The sequence below is a fragment of the Suricata suricatta genome, chromosome 4, assembly GCF_006229205.1.
Source record: "Suricata suricatta isolate VVHF042 chromosome 4, meerkat_22Aug2017_6uvM2_HiC, whole genome shotgun sequence".
Classification (NCBI taxonomy): domain Eukaryota; kingdom Metazoa; phylum Chordata; class Mammalia; order Carnivora; family Herpestidae; genus Suricata; species Suricata suricatta.
Genome location: NC_043703.1, coordinates 153,899,674 through 153,912,354, shown reverse-complemented (window position 1 = coordinate 153,912,354; position 12,681 = coordinate 153,899,674). Strand labels below are relative to the sequence as shown.

General features: G+C 49.5%; 1 long non-coding RNA gene across 1 annotated transcript; it reads left to right on the top strand.

Moving 5' to 3' along the window:
* The first annotated feature begins 213 nt into the window (after positions 1–213).
* LOC115289189 lies at positions 214–4,673 on the top strand. The gene is made up of 4 exons (XR_003907450.1): positions 214–300; positions 641–686; positions 3,917–3,960; positions 4,452–4,673. It is a non-coding gene; the product is annotated as an uncharacterized LOC115289189 (long non-coding RNA).
* Positions 4,674–12,681: the final 8,008 nt, after the last annotated feature.

Genomic DNA, 12,681 nt, shown 5'->3' with positions numbered 1-12,681 from the left:
CTCCTCTGCCTGTCCCTCTTTCATTGCACCCCTTGATGCTCTCTATATATTCCCTGCCTTCCTCTGCTCCATCTCTAAGGGCTAATTCAACTCAGTATTAATAAGAGCTGCCACTGAATTGGTACCTCTGTGCCAGGTACTGTAGAAGGTACTTGGGCTAAATCAGATTAAATTTCTGCAACATCTCAGGAAGGTAGTTGTTTTTTGTCCCCCAGATGAGAAAACAGAACATCAAGGAGGCTGATGGCTTGGCTGGGATCACGGAGTTGGTACCTGGTAGGCACAAGACCAGCACAGAAGGTGAGTCTAGAGCCTGAGAACTGGGGTGGTGGGGATGGGACCTCAAGTCGGCCACCTGGGGTTGGATCCTGTGCGCCCTCAGTCCCGGCACCCTGCTTCCCCTTTCTGGGGCTCCACTGACTTATCTGCCAAGCAGGATACTAATAATACACATTTCATAACAACCATAGTAGGAGTATCAGATGAAATGATGGCATGAGCAGAATAAAAGTGAAAGCACTTCAGAAGATGGTGGCTGCCATTTTTATGACTATGTAACAATATCATTCATGTAAGGAGAACAGTGGTGCACTATCCAGGGAAATCACTATGGTTGACTCTGTTCTTTCTTCACCTACAGTTCAGCGAGTTGCACCTTCTCTGTGAAGACTTCCCTCCAAGATTCTGTGGAAAGAGCTTTTCTAAAACATTTTTTTTAAATATTTATTTTTGGAGAGAGAGAGAGACAGAGTGTGAACAGGGGAGGGGCAGAGAGAGGGGGAGACACAGAATCTGAAGCAGGCTCCAGACTCTGAGCTGCCAGCACAGAGCCCATTGCAGGGCTTGACCCCACAAACCATAAGATCATGACCTGAGCCGAGGTCAGATGCTTAACCGACTGAGCCACCCAGGTGCCCAAAGTGGAGAGAGCTTTAATTCTAGCTTTAATCCTGGGCCCTTTATTTGCCCATCTGTAAACGAAAGAGAACTAATCTATTGAGCTAATCAGCGTGAAAGTGTTTTGAAAGCGGGGAGAAGGGACTGATTATTACTCTAGATAATCCGGGGATCACATTTACTTGAAGGGAAGACCCGGAAAGTTGCAAAGACATCTCTTCCGTTTTACCTCTTGCCAAATGTAGTTCTAGGGCTGCACTGCTGTCGAGGGTTCAGAATCTTCTCTTTTTACAAATTTCCTCCTTACTCTCAGTGCCCACCTCTGCCTGACTAGTGATTTCAGTAACGAAAGGGAGGCTGAAAATCCCTCTGGCAGCATCGGCCGATAACGGACGGAGGAGGCGATGATGTCCCAGCGAGGTTGGAGGCACTTGTTCCGAACCCTGTCAGCTCTACTTCCAGATTAGGTCCAGACCTGGCCACTTCTCAGCCCTTCAGCACTATCCCCCCACCCCCAGGCCCTCCTCGGCTCTCCCACGGACGCCTGCAGGCCTCCCAGACCATCCACACCTCTCAGTCTGTTATTCACACAACAGCCAGAGTGATTCCATAAACATAGCTTGTTGCTCTAAAGGTCTCCGAAGGGCCGAAAAGCTCACGACACCATGCTTAGCGTCCTTAATCATTAGGGAAATGCAAGCCCAAACCACAATAAGATACCTCTCCATACCCACTAGGATGGCTATAATAATTTTAATAATGAAAATAACAAGAGTTGTTGACATAGAGAAATTGGAATCCCAGCGCATCGCTGGTAACAATGTAACATGGTGCACCTGCTGTGGAAAACAGCACAGTGGTGCCTCCCGAAGTTCAACACAGAATTCAGACCCAGTGGTTTCACTCCCAGGGGGTCACCCCAGAGCATAGCAGACAGGCACTCAGACAAGTCCTTGCACGTGAATGTTCAGAGCAGCGCTACTCAGGCCATGAGAACAGAGCCAAAATGCTCGTCGGTGGATGACTGGCTCAGCAAACTATGGAACGTGAACATCATTCAGCCACAGAAAGGAAGGATACATCCTACAACTAGGAGGAAGCTTGAAAACCTGCTTAGCGGGAGAAGCGGGCACAAAGGGCCCTGTGTTTGTGATTCCTCTTCTCCAGGGTAGACACAGAATCCATAAAAACGGATGGGTGGTGGCCAGAGGCTGGTGGAGGTGTGGGGGGACGGGGGAGAGCTCTTTCACGGGCATGGGGTTTTATTTTAGGGTCATGAAAGTGTTTGGGAACTAGATAGAGGTGGTGGTTGTACAGTATGGAGAATGTACTAGATGCCATGGGATTGTTTCCTTTAAAATTGTGGATTGTATGCTGTGTGAGTTTGATTATACCTCAATTTTTAAAAAATGAGCAGTGTTTGGACGATTCACAAGAAAGGGAACACACATGGCTTTAAATAAATGGACAGAGGCTCAACCTCACCACTAATAAAATGAATACAAAGTAATGAAGTCAGGTGATCATGTCACCTTCTGGTTAAAACTGTCCTCACTTTCTATCTACTCAAAATGTAAGCTGAAGACTTACAATTGCCTGCAAGCTTTTCATTGTCATTCCCCCATTATCATTCTGAACTCATCTTCAATTCTTCTGCCTAGATCACACTCTTCTAGCCACTCTGCCTCCTTGCTAGCCTTAGAATACCAGTGCATTCCTGCCTCAGGACCTTTGCACTTGCTGTTCCTTCTGCCCAAAATACCATTTTCCTCATATAGCTGACTGGCCTGCTCCCTCATGTCAGTCTCTGTGCCTCAATTTCTCTCATCTGTGTAACAGTTATTTTAGAGATTAAGCAAGAGAATGTGTAACAATAGATCTTAATATCTTAGCTATGATCAATAGTGACATTCTGATTATTTTTAGCATGGATTCAGCAGGCGTGTATAGTGATGCTCAGTATGAGCATTAATTACACAATAGCCTAATATTTACTGAGGGCTTACATCCTGTCAGATGCTCTCCTAACATTTTATACAAAGCACATGGTAAAGAACAAGATAAAATACAAGTAACATACACTTTTCTTTTTTCACCGATTGCTATTGTCTGAATATTTGCATGCACCCCCCTCACTCACATGTTCAAACCCTAACCCCTAATGTAATGGCATTTGTAGGTGGGGCTTTTGGGGGGTGACTCGGTCAAGAGTGGAGCCTGTATGAATGGATTAGCACCCTTATCAAAGAGACCCAGAGAGCTCTCCTCTGTCCCGCCATGAAGGACAGCATGTCTGCAACCCGGAAGAAGACCTTCACCAGGACCCACCACACGGGCACCCTGATCTCAGATTCCCAGCCTCCAGGGTGGTGGGAATAAACTTTTGTTGTTTCTAAGCTCCCCAAGCTGTGGCATTTTGGGCTGTAGTGGTTGGAAGACACAGGTCATGTTCAATCCCTGCAAATCCAAGACCAGAGGAAACCACAGGGATTTTTTTGAGCAGAGATTTCAATCAGAGCAATGCTTTTCTTTAATTCTATGTTGGCTTTGAATTTGCCTCCCTCATTTTGGAGAATTGGTAAATATGTCTGAGGGAAGTTGATACATCATTCAGACTCCATGATTTTAGAGAAGAGACAAGTGTACTCTTGTCTCTGCCTTCAAGTGACTGATATCTGACCTGCAAGAACAGGAGAAAACAGGCCTGCTGACGGCCTGACCTGTGACATGAGGATGCAGCCGCTCATCTAAAGGGTTTGAGAAAACCGTTTCATTGACAGTTTAATTTTAAAGTCAGCCTCTAAAAACACCACCCCTTCCTTCTTAGGGTGTGCTGTAAATCACACTTTGTTTATTTCTTTACTGTCACCAAAAGACCATTTATACAGATTCCTGACTATAACAGCTTATGCTTGTGGTGTGATTTATAATTTGACACTGTTTGGAGAGCTACTGGCTAATGAGGACTAGAACATGCCATTATCTTTACCTGAAGTATCTCATTTCCTTCTCCCTGAAGGTATGGCTCTCAGAGAGGAGGAAGGCGGAGCTCAGAAAGATCAGGTAATCCCTCAAGATCATAGAGCTGGTGCACATGGTCCATTGTCCCATCTGATGTATTCCAAGGCTCCCCATTTCCTGTCAACTCCAAGAAGGCATCTCCCCTTGCAGGATGGAAGGTCACTTGGGGTGTAGGTACTTCCGGCTCTCGGCTGGGGCTCGGACGCCATATTGTCCATCAAGAAGGCATCTCCCCTCTTGCAGGACGGAAGGTCACTTGGGGTGTAGGGACTTCCGGCTCTGGGCTGGGGCTCAGATGCCTTATTGTGCATTGAGAAGGCTGAGACATTTATTTGCCTTTGGAAGGAATTCTGATGGGATTCCTTTAGGGAAGTAGCTCTTCAATTGTACTTGGAATATAACTCGATGTAGGAAAATTCACTTGCCCACAATTCTCAGGAAGACTCATAACACAAGGGAGGTCAACTTGCTGTTCTGGGCAGAGACGTGAAAAGGAAATCGATGCCCAGTTCACTTATTTCCTGACCCTTAAGACCACAAAGGAACGCCACAGTCGATGCGCCAGACATTCATGTGGACTCCAGGACCTTAAAATGAAAGAAGAATCTGCAAGGTTGCTGAACCAATCTCCTTTGCTTGGGAAACAAATACTAAGCACTGATTCTGTACCAAGGAGCTTGCCAGCTCGGCTACAGCGGGGCTCGGACACAGTCTTCCCTTCTAACAACCCACAGCGCATAGGAAAGGACAGTAAGTAAAGAGAAATTTATAATCCATGATGTGATGGGTCTGGGACAGAGAGAGCACAGCGTCTGTGGAATAGGAGCTCAGGAAGCAAAAACACTATTCATTCTAACCAGGTGGGGGAGGAGAGGCCTCACAGAGGGAGGGGTGGCATTCACCTTGGACTATAAAGGGCAAATCGGAGTTGGTTAGCAACTCCAGGCAGCAAGAATGACACGGGTAAAGGCAGGGGATATGTGGTGGCCCCCTGTATTTGCAGCTAGCTGGGTTCTGGTGCGGGGCTGGCCACGAGCGAGGGCTCCTGGGCTGCGGGCTCCTCAGGCCCTGCTCCTGGCTGGCTGTGTGGGCTCCGACAAGCCCTGCCCCACGGGGGCCTCAGTTTCCCCTCTTGCACAAGAAGGACGAGGGCTGGCCGGTGTCCAAGGGCTCCACCATCCCTTGTGATCAGCCTGTTCCAAGGCCTGATGTCAAACAGGGGTGGCAGAGTTCACTCTCTGGAAAGGAAGTGAAAACAAAAATGTGAATTATTTGTGCTTCAAGAGAAAGCCAGGCCAATCACTTCCCCGTGGAATTGTCTTTGTCAACGTTCTCAGTGTGTTCCCTGCTTTGGCACCAAAATAGCCCTCTCTTTATCTGCAGACAGCGATTGTTTCCTCCCCATGAAATGGTTTTTTCCCTTTCTTTTCTCTTCATGTGTTTTTTTTTTTTCTTAGAATAGACATTTGTATGGAGTGAAGAAATTGTGCAAAATAGGCGACAAGGTTGTAATATTTCTGGAATCTCACAAAAACAACGAGCAAATGACTCCCGCTGACGGCCCTTGGCCTGCGGGGGCGAAGAAAGAGGGGCCGCGTCTGCCGGCCGGGGTGGCTCAGGCGGAAGGACAGGCACCTGTGCGCGACGCCCGCCTTGGGCAAGTCACTTCCTGTGCGGAGGGTTTGTCCTCGATCGGTGCCTGGCCTCCCCTGACTGCAGGCTGCCCTGAGCCGCGCTGGCCCCAGCTCCCGGGGTGACGACTTGAGCTCACCCCCTGCCAGGCCTCGGGCCCCGGTTGGGATTTGGAGATGGAGCGGGTGGAGCCCTGGGACTAAGGAGCATCCCTCCCTCCAGCTGAGCTCTTCTGGGAGAATTCAAAAATGGCTGACAGAAGAGGATTTGGGGGAGCGAGCATGGGTAGGGCCCGGGTGTAAACGGGAGTGGGGGTGGAGAAATGGGTGGTGGGAAACAAATCGTGGGCCCTGCTGATCGGAGGTCGGGCTAGAGATGAGGCCACAGGAGGAGGCAGGGCTGGGAGCTGTGCTGAGTTTGCCTGCAAAGCAGAGGGACAGCAGTCGCTTCAGCAAGAAAGGGGGCAGTGGCGGATGTAGCAGCCCTTGTGGCCCCGATCCACGCTTCAGATCCTCATCCTGGAAGAATTCTTTATGTGGCATAATTTGCATTTCACTGAGAAGGCAATGAACGCTCTGAGGTTCGAGGGTAGCCCAGGGCCACCTAGATGGTCAGCACAAGGCCATGACCAGAACCCAAGACTTTAGACAACCTGGAAAAGAGTTGGCTGGAATCTTTAACAGTCAGGGTTCTTACCTGCCAGCCACCAAAATGGCCACCATGAACACAAAGAGAGTCCATTAAAAGGGTCAGAGAGTCCAGGAGGGCGAGAGACCCAGGCCTGGGGTGCAAACCGAATGGCAGAAGGGCTTGCGTGGACACAGGTGTCTTCGCCGATGAGTGCTGGCAGAGTCATTTGCTCCCTGACGTGCCCACCCCAGGGACGGGAAGGTCATGGCCATGGCTGTCCCCCCAAGCTGCCGCTACTGCCCAGGGGCTCCATCCTGGGAGCTCTGTCCACTGCACCTACTGCTTCTCCCTGTCCCCCACCCCCCCCAAGATAGTGTCCCCACTTCCTTTCTCACCAGCCCTGAATCACGGCTGGGCGGCTGCCGCTGGTGGTGAAGGGCAGGCCGGCCGCACACGCTCTGAGCTGGAAGTCAGGGCTGGTCGTTGTGAGCTCTGCCTCCCTCCAGGACTTGCGGGTGGTTAATACAGAGAGAGAGGTTCAGAGTTTTGGGGCCAGAGAGGAAGACAAACGTCCACTCACCATGGTTATGGGTCACATGCTGGGCGCCAGGCCTGACCGTCGGGGATTCTAAAGAAGAAACACCGTTGTACCGAGAAGCTCAGTGCCTGAGTCCTAAACCGAGATCCTCCCCATGGGCCCTCGAAGACCTCAGCACCGGGGGCAGGACAGAGCTTCCAGATGGAGAAACTGAGGCCCAGAGAGTGCAAGGGAAGTGTCCGAGGCAACGGAGCTCAGGAACGCAAGCTGGCCTCATACCCAGGAATTCGGATTCCAACCCCAACCTCTTTGTGGTACATGGAGACCAAGTCACTGCAGGAAACAAAGCTCAGCTGGGAACCAGCTCTGCCAGTTGGACACTTGAACTGGTCTGGGGAGGCGGGTGGGGGGACCAAGCATCGGATCCAAGATGCAGGGCAGCTAAGGTTTCTGTGTTGATCGTGCAGCGCGATGGTGGCGGAATTTGAGAATGTCCGTCCTTTCAAGCAGGGGCAGCAAGTGGCTCTTCATGCGTCGGTTGGTCTCCATGAGGACATGGAGTGCATTTCTCTGAGGCCACAGCTGGTGGCCTCTTTGGCATCATGGAGCCTCAGCTGACACTAAGTTCGAACCATGGAGTCTCTGCCCCAAAGCTGGAGGGCGGGCCACTGGCTGGACTTTGCTGGTAGCCTGTGGTCAGTTTGCTGAAGTCGCCAAAGGCAGTGGGAAGGTTCCGGCCCTGGACCTTGGACCCTGGGGAGGAAAAGTGTCCTGGCAAAGAGTGCCTGACCGTGTTCCCAAGGCCCCCAGCACAGTTTACTTCGTCTGCGGCCCCTGTGGCAACTTCATGCTGGGAGCCTGGAGAGACATTCTGGTCCTGGGGAAAGAGCACTGAATTTCGAGTCACACGATGCAAATGCCAGTCTCAGATCTGCTGCGGCCTAAGTGCCCAGCTCTGGGCAAGTCACTTCCCTGCACCAAGCCTCAATTTTCTCTCCCCTCAAATGGGACAATAAAGCGGTGAGAAACAATAGAGCATGCAGATGTGGGAGCCTCAGGTCACACGGGACATGAAAAGTCCCTCCTGGAGACCCGTGTCAGGAGCAAATGATGGAATGAGCCCACTGAGGGCCGCTGTGGGGACCCAGGAAAGGGGTGCGTGTGACTGCCTCTCCCGCTGTGGTTTGTGAGAGGCCAGCAGTGTCTTGTCCAATAGCAGCGTTCTAATTGCGGCAAGACTGAGTCCTGGAGATGGGAAGGGGCTTGCCCAAAGTCACGCAGTCCCTCTCCCGGCCCCCTCTCTCCTCTCTTTAACCTTGCCATGTCACTCTTCAGCTTGTGGTCATCAGATATACAGGGGAGGCTGCTGTAAGCAGAACAAGGAACACAGGCTTTCGAATCCATCCGACTTGGGTGACGACCCCTCGCTGGGGCCTCTGTCAAGGTCACCTAACCTCATGAGCCTCCATCTGTCTTCTCTGTAAAATGGGGAGAGTCATGCTAACCCCCGTGAGGATTCAATGCCTGGTTCATTGAAGACAGTGAGAGGAAGATGTGGCTGAGCAGATAGACTGAGAGCCCACTTGTCCCCCGCTGGATGTCACTGACCCCCCAGGGAGCTGGCATGCGGGAGTCACTGACAGGGCACAGAGCCGGGGAGCGCGCTGTTCTCCTCCACAGGAAAACAGAGTCAGACTCCGCACGGCCAGGGGCTGGGGACAGGGGCTGCCCTCCGCTGGCCTTGGTGTTCTCCTGTCTATAAAATGGCTTAGATATAAAAAGGCTTAGATGATTTTCAGAGCCCTTCATCTCTGATGGTTAAACATTCTCTAAATGGATTAATTTCAGAGCTCCTGGCGGTATTTCCAGGGGCCAAATTTCCTACCGGGTCAGTTTTGAAATAATAACTAGGGAGCTCATTAGTGCCTCTGCCCATACAGGCAATTCCCGGGCTGGGGACGGGCGGGGGGCACATTTACTGCACATGCGCACAGGACAATTTTCCACCATCTCGTGTTCTCAAGTAATAATAACTTATTTCTAGGTGGTTCCTTCACAAAGGTCTCTCTGCGCCAAGGTGCCTGAGGCTGGAGTCTGGGCACACCGTTCTGGCAGTCTTTTCCCTCTGAGAATGCGTCTCCACCTGCAGGACAATTAACCAAATAATTTAAGTGAAAAACCCACCACTTTACACCTTGAACTATGCTAATAATTGAGACGAAGAAGAAAAAATTGTGGGAGTGAGTCTAACGTTAATTATCTGAATAATGGCCTCAGATATTCACTTAGCATATTTAGAAGTAGAACTCCCAGGCGAATGAGTGTTCCCAAACCCAAAATACAAGGTTTCTAGATCTTTCCTCCAAGGCCCAGAATGGTGGAACTATGTCAGGGGCTTCCCTGAAAATCAGAGCCTAGGAAGAATGGCTTGTTCTTTGGGTTCAGGAAAACCTGGGCTCGAATCTCAGCTCTGTCACTTGTCAGCATGTTTTTTAAAGCCTGTCATTTCACATCTGTGTCCTCCGTGAGGGTAAGTCCACTCGTGCGTGTCCACGAGCGAGCTCAGGTGGCCCAGAGGTGTTCCCTGACCGACCAGGCAAGGCTGAGTGGAATCCCACTGTTCGCTGTTCTTTCTCTTACACGCCACCCTCTCCTAGTCCCGGCCCCCACCTTCTGAGGAGCCTCTTCATTTGCCTAGAATGCTCTTGAACCCTTGGCCACCTAACAAAGGGTTCCTTGTTCACTGAGGCCTTCAAGTGTTTTTATCTCTGTGAAGTCTTCCCTGACCCCAACCTACCTATAAACCCGGTCTGAGCTAATCAGCCCTGAATTCCCCTGTGTGTCTTCACAGGGCTGGGGACAAGGTAGGTCCTTACACATGGTTGAGTGAGTGCATAAACCGGAGGCTCCTTTCACAGAAGCATGTAGACCTTAGTAAACCTGAAGAGGTAAACGTCCTGTTACCGGATCTCTTGGAGCTCATTGAAGGGCCTGGTGTGCGGAATGTATTTGAGGAATCTTTATTGAGACCATAAGTGAAACAATGAATGAATGAGTGACCTGGAGACTTCACAATTAGGTCAGAGACAATGCAAAGAAAGGATCTCAATTCATTCATTCACTATTTACTGTGAGCACAGATGTCAGGGGGAAAGATACGATTCTTCCCATTATGAAATTTACATCTATGGGGAAAGAGAGTCATTAGCTGAGAAATTACAATAAGATTGATCAGGGTAATGGGATACAGGGATAGACTGCAAGGGGGACCAATCTAGGCTGTGAAATCCTCCTGAAATAAGTGGTTCTTCAGCTTAAAACTGAAGTATGAAAAGAAACTAACTCTATCCAGAGGGGTGGAGATGATATTCCGTTAACAGAGACAGTACGTGCAAAGGCCAGAAGGAGGTGGAGGGCAGAGGAGAAGCTGGAGGTTTATGAGGTAAGGGAAGGACATGTCTTGAGAAACTTTAGAAGCTGTAGTAAGGAGTCTGGGCTGTGTCAGGGGAAACGGAAGCCGCCCAAGGATTTGAAGGCTGTGAGTGACAGGTTTTTAATATTCAATCTAGCTACAGAGTAAGGGATGAACTGAAAGCAAGCAAGAATAAGGAGAGAGCAGTCCAGGGGAACCATATCCTTTGAATGGGTGAGATTCTTCTTTATTTTTTTAAATTTTTTTAAGTTTATTTTTGAGAGATTGAGACAGAGCATGAGGAGGGGAGGGGCAGGATGAGAGGGAGATACAGAATCTGAAGGAGGATCCAGGCTCCGCACTGTCAGCACAGAGCCCGACACAGGGCTCGAACTCACAAACTCTGGGATCATGACTTGGGCCGAAGTTGGAGGCTTAACTAACTGAGCCACCCAGGTGCCCCTGAAAGGGTGAAATTCTAAGGACAAAGGCAGGGTGTAGAAAACATGTGCAGGGTTGAAATGATCATTGTCTGGGTGGCTCAGTCAGTAAAATGTCTGACTTCAGCGCAGGTCATGATCTCACAGTCCTGAGTTCGAGACCCACATTGGACTCTGTGCTGACATCTCAGAGCCTGGAGCCTGCTTCAGATTCTGTGTCTCCCTTGCTCTCTGCCCCTCACTTGCTCATGCTCTGTCTCTCTCTGTCTCTCAAAAATAAATAAACATTAAAATTAAAAAAAAAGAAATGATCATTGAAATGACATGAATCACCAAATACTTTATGCAGAATTTACTATCATAGTGATCATTGGTTCCAGAAGCTCACAGTGTGACTGGGGCAGATCCACTTCACATAGACATTAAAGACCTCAGAGTGCAAGTTTTCACATAGGCGAAGAAAAGCCTCAGTAACTATAGGGGGGGAAGATAGAGAAACCATGTGCTAAAATCTCCAGGAAGTCATCCTTGTCAGAGGCAAGGTCGTCCAAAGCACCGGCAGTGACAAGCAGATATGAGGAGAAGGAGGCAGAGCTTCCCCTGGTCGAGGCTGGAATGAGAATAGCATGCCGTATACACCTTGAAGGAACCTGAGTGGTTAGAAACATCACAAGGTGTTTTCTTCAGATTTGATTTCTCATCTTTAAAAAATCGTTTTTATCTTCAAGATATGTCTAGAGACATTTGCTTATGCTACGTTGGACTGTATTGTTTGGGACCGGGAGCATTTGGCGTCATATAGGAATGAATTAGACCAAATTAGGTTAGCACGGGTTGGGGTCATTGTTCTCGGAGGCGAGCTGTCTTGGATGGGTTGGTTTATATTGGATTGAGTTGTTTGGATAGTAACTGGAATATGATGGAATTTATGGAGATGGAAATACTGAGATGGCATGGGTCAAATTTAATTGAATTGTTTTTATTGCCATGAATTTCTTTGGTTATTCTAGGCTCCAAGGAGTTCTGTTGGCTGATCTGTATAGACTTTCAGGTGGCTCACTTGGAGTGAGTTGGAATAGACTGGATTGCATTAGGTTAGCATTGGTTAGCTAAGGCAGGTCTTTAGAAGATTTTTAAAACATTTGTTTTCCGGATGTCCTCTAAGTGAAATAAGTCAGGCAGAGAAGGACAGATACCATATGTTTGCACTCATAGGTCTAACAGGAGAAACCTACCAGAGGACCATGGGGAGGGGAAGGGGGAAAGAGAGCTGAGGAGAGTGAGGGACACAAATCATGAGAGACTATTGAATACTGAAAATGAACCGTGGACTGAAGGGGGAAGGGGAGGGAGGGAAGGAGGTGGTGGTCATGGTAGGGGGCACTTGTGGGGAGAAGCACTAGGTGTTATATGGAAACCAATTCAACAATAAACTCTTAAATTAAAAAAAAACATTTGTTTTAAGTGTATTTATTTTAGAGAAAGAGAGAGACAGAGCATGAGCTGGGTAGGGGCAGAGAGGGAGGGAGACACAGAATCCCAAGCAGGCTCTAGGGTAGGCTCTGAGTGTCAGCACAGTGGGACTTGAACTCACAAATGGTGAGATCATGACCTGAGCCAAAGTCAGACGCTTAACCGACTGAACCACCCAGGCCCCTCTGGAAGATTTCTAAAGCTTCCTGAGAGTGTCTAGTGCATCCATTTGGGGACATATTTGCAGAGTGAAGGAAGAGAGTGTGCCCCTGGCACCGTACGAGAGCTGTGGACCCAGCCTGGCTAGTTTGGTGCAACCACATCTTAGGCAATGCCAGTTTGGACCCGTTTGGCTTCCCTGTCTGAGCTCTAGTCTTTCTCTGAGCCTCTATCCCAGCTGCTGTGGAATGAGAGGAATGAAATCCCTTGGGTTGTTCCGTGGGACCTGCATCTGCATCCCTGGCAAGTCCACGCCATTGTGCTGATGGAGGATGAGAGGTCAAGGTCACATGGCCATGGGGCACCTGCCCGTGCAGAAGCCTCCAGTTGGGGCTCCTCATAGAGCCCTTGGGAACCTCACTGAGGCTCGACGCTGGGGGCCAGATGGGGGGTCCAGAGTGCCAGCGAATGTATGCGGT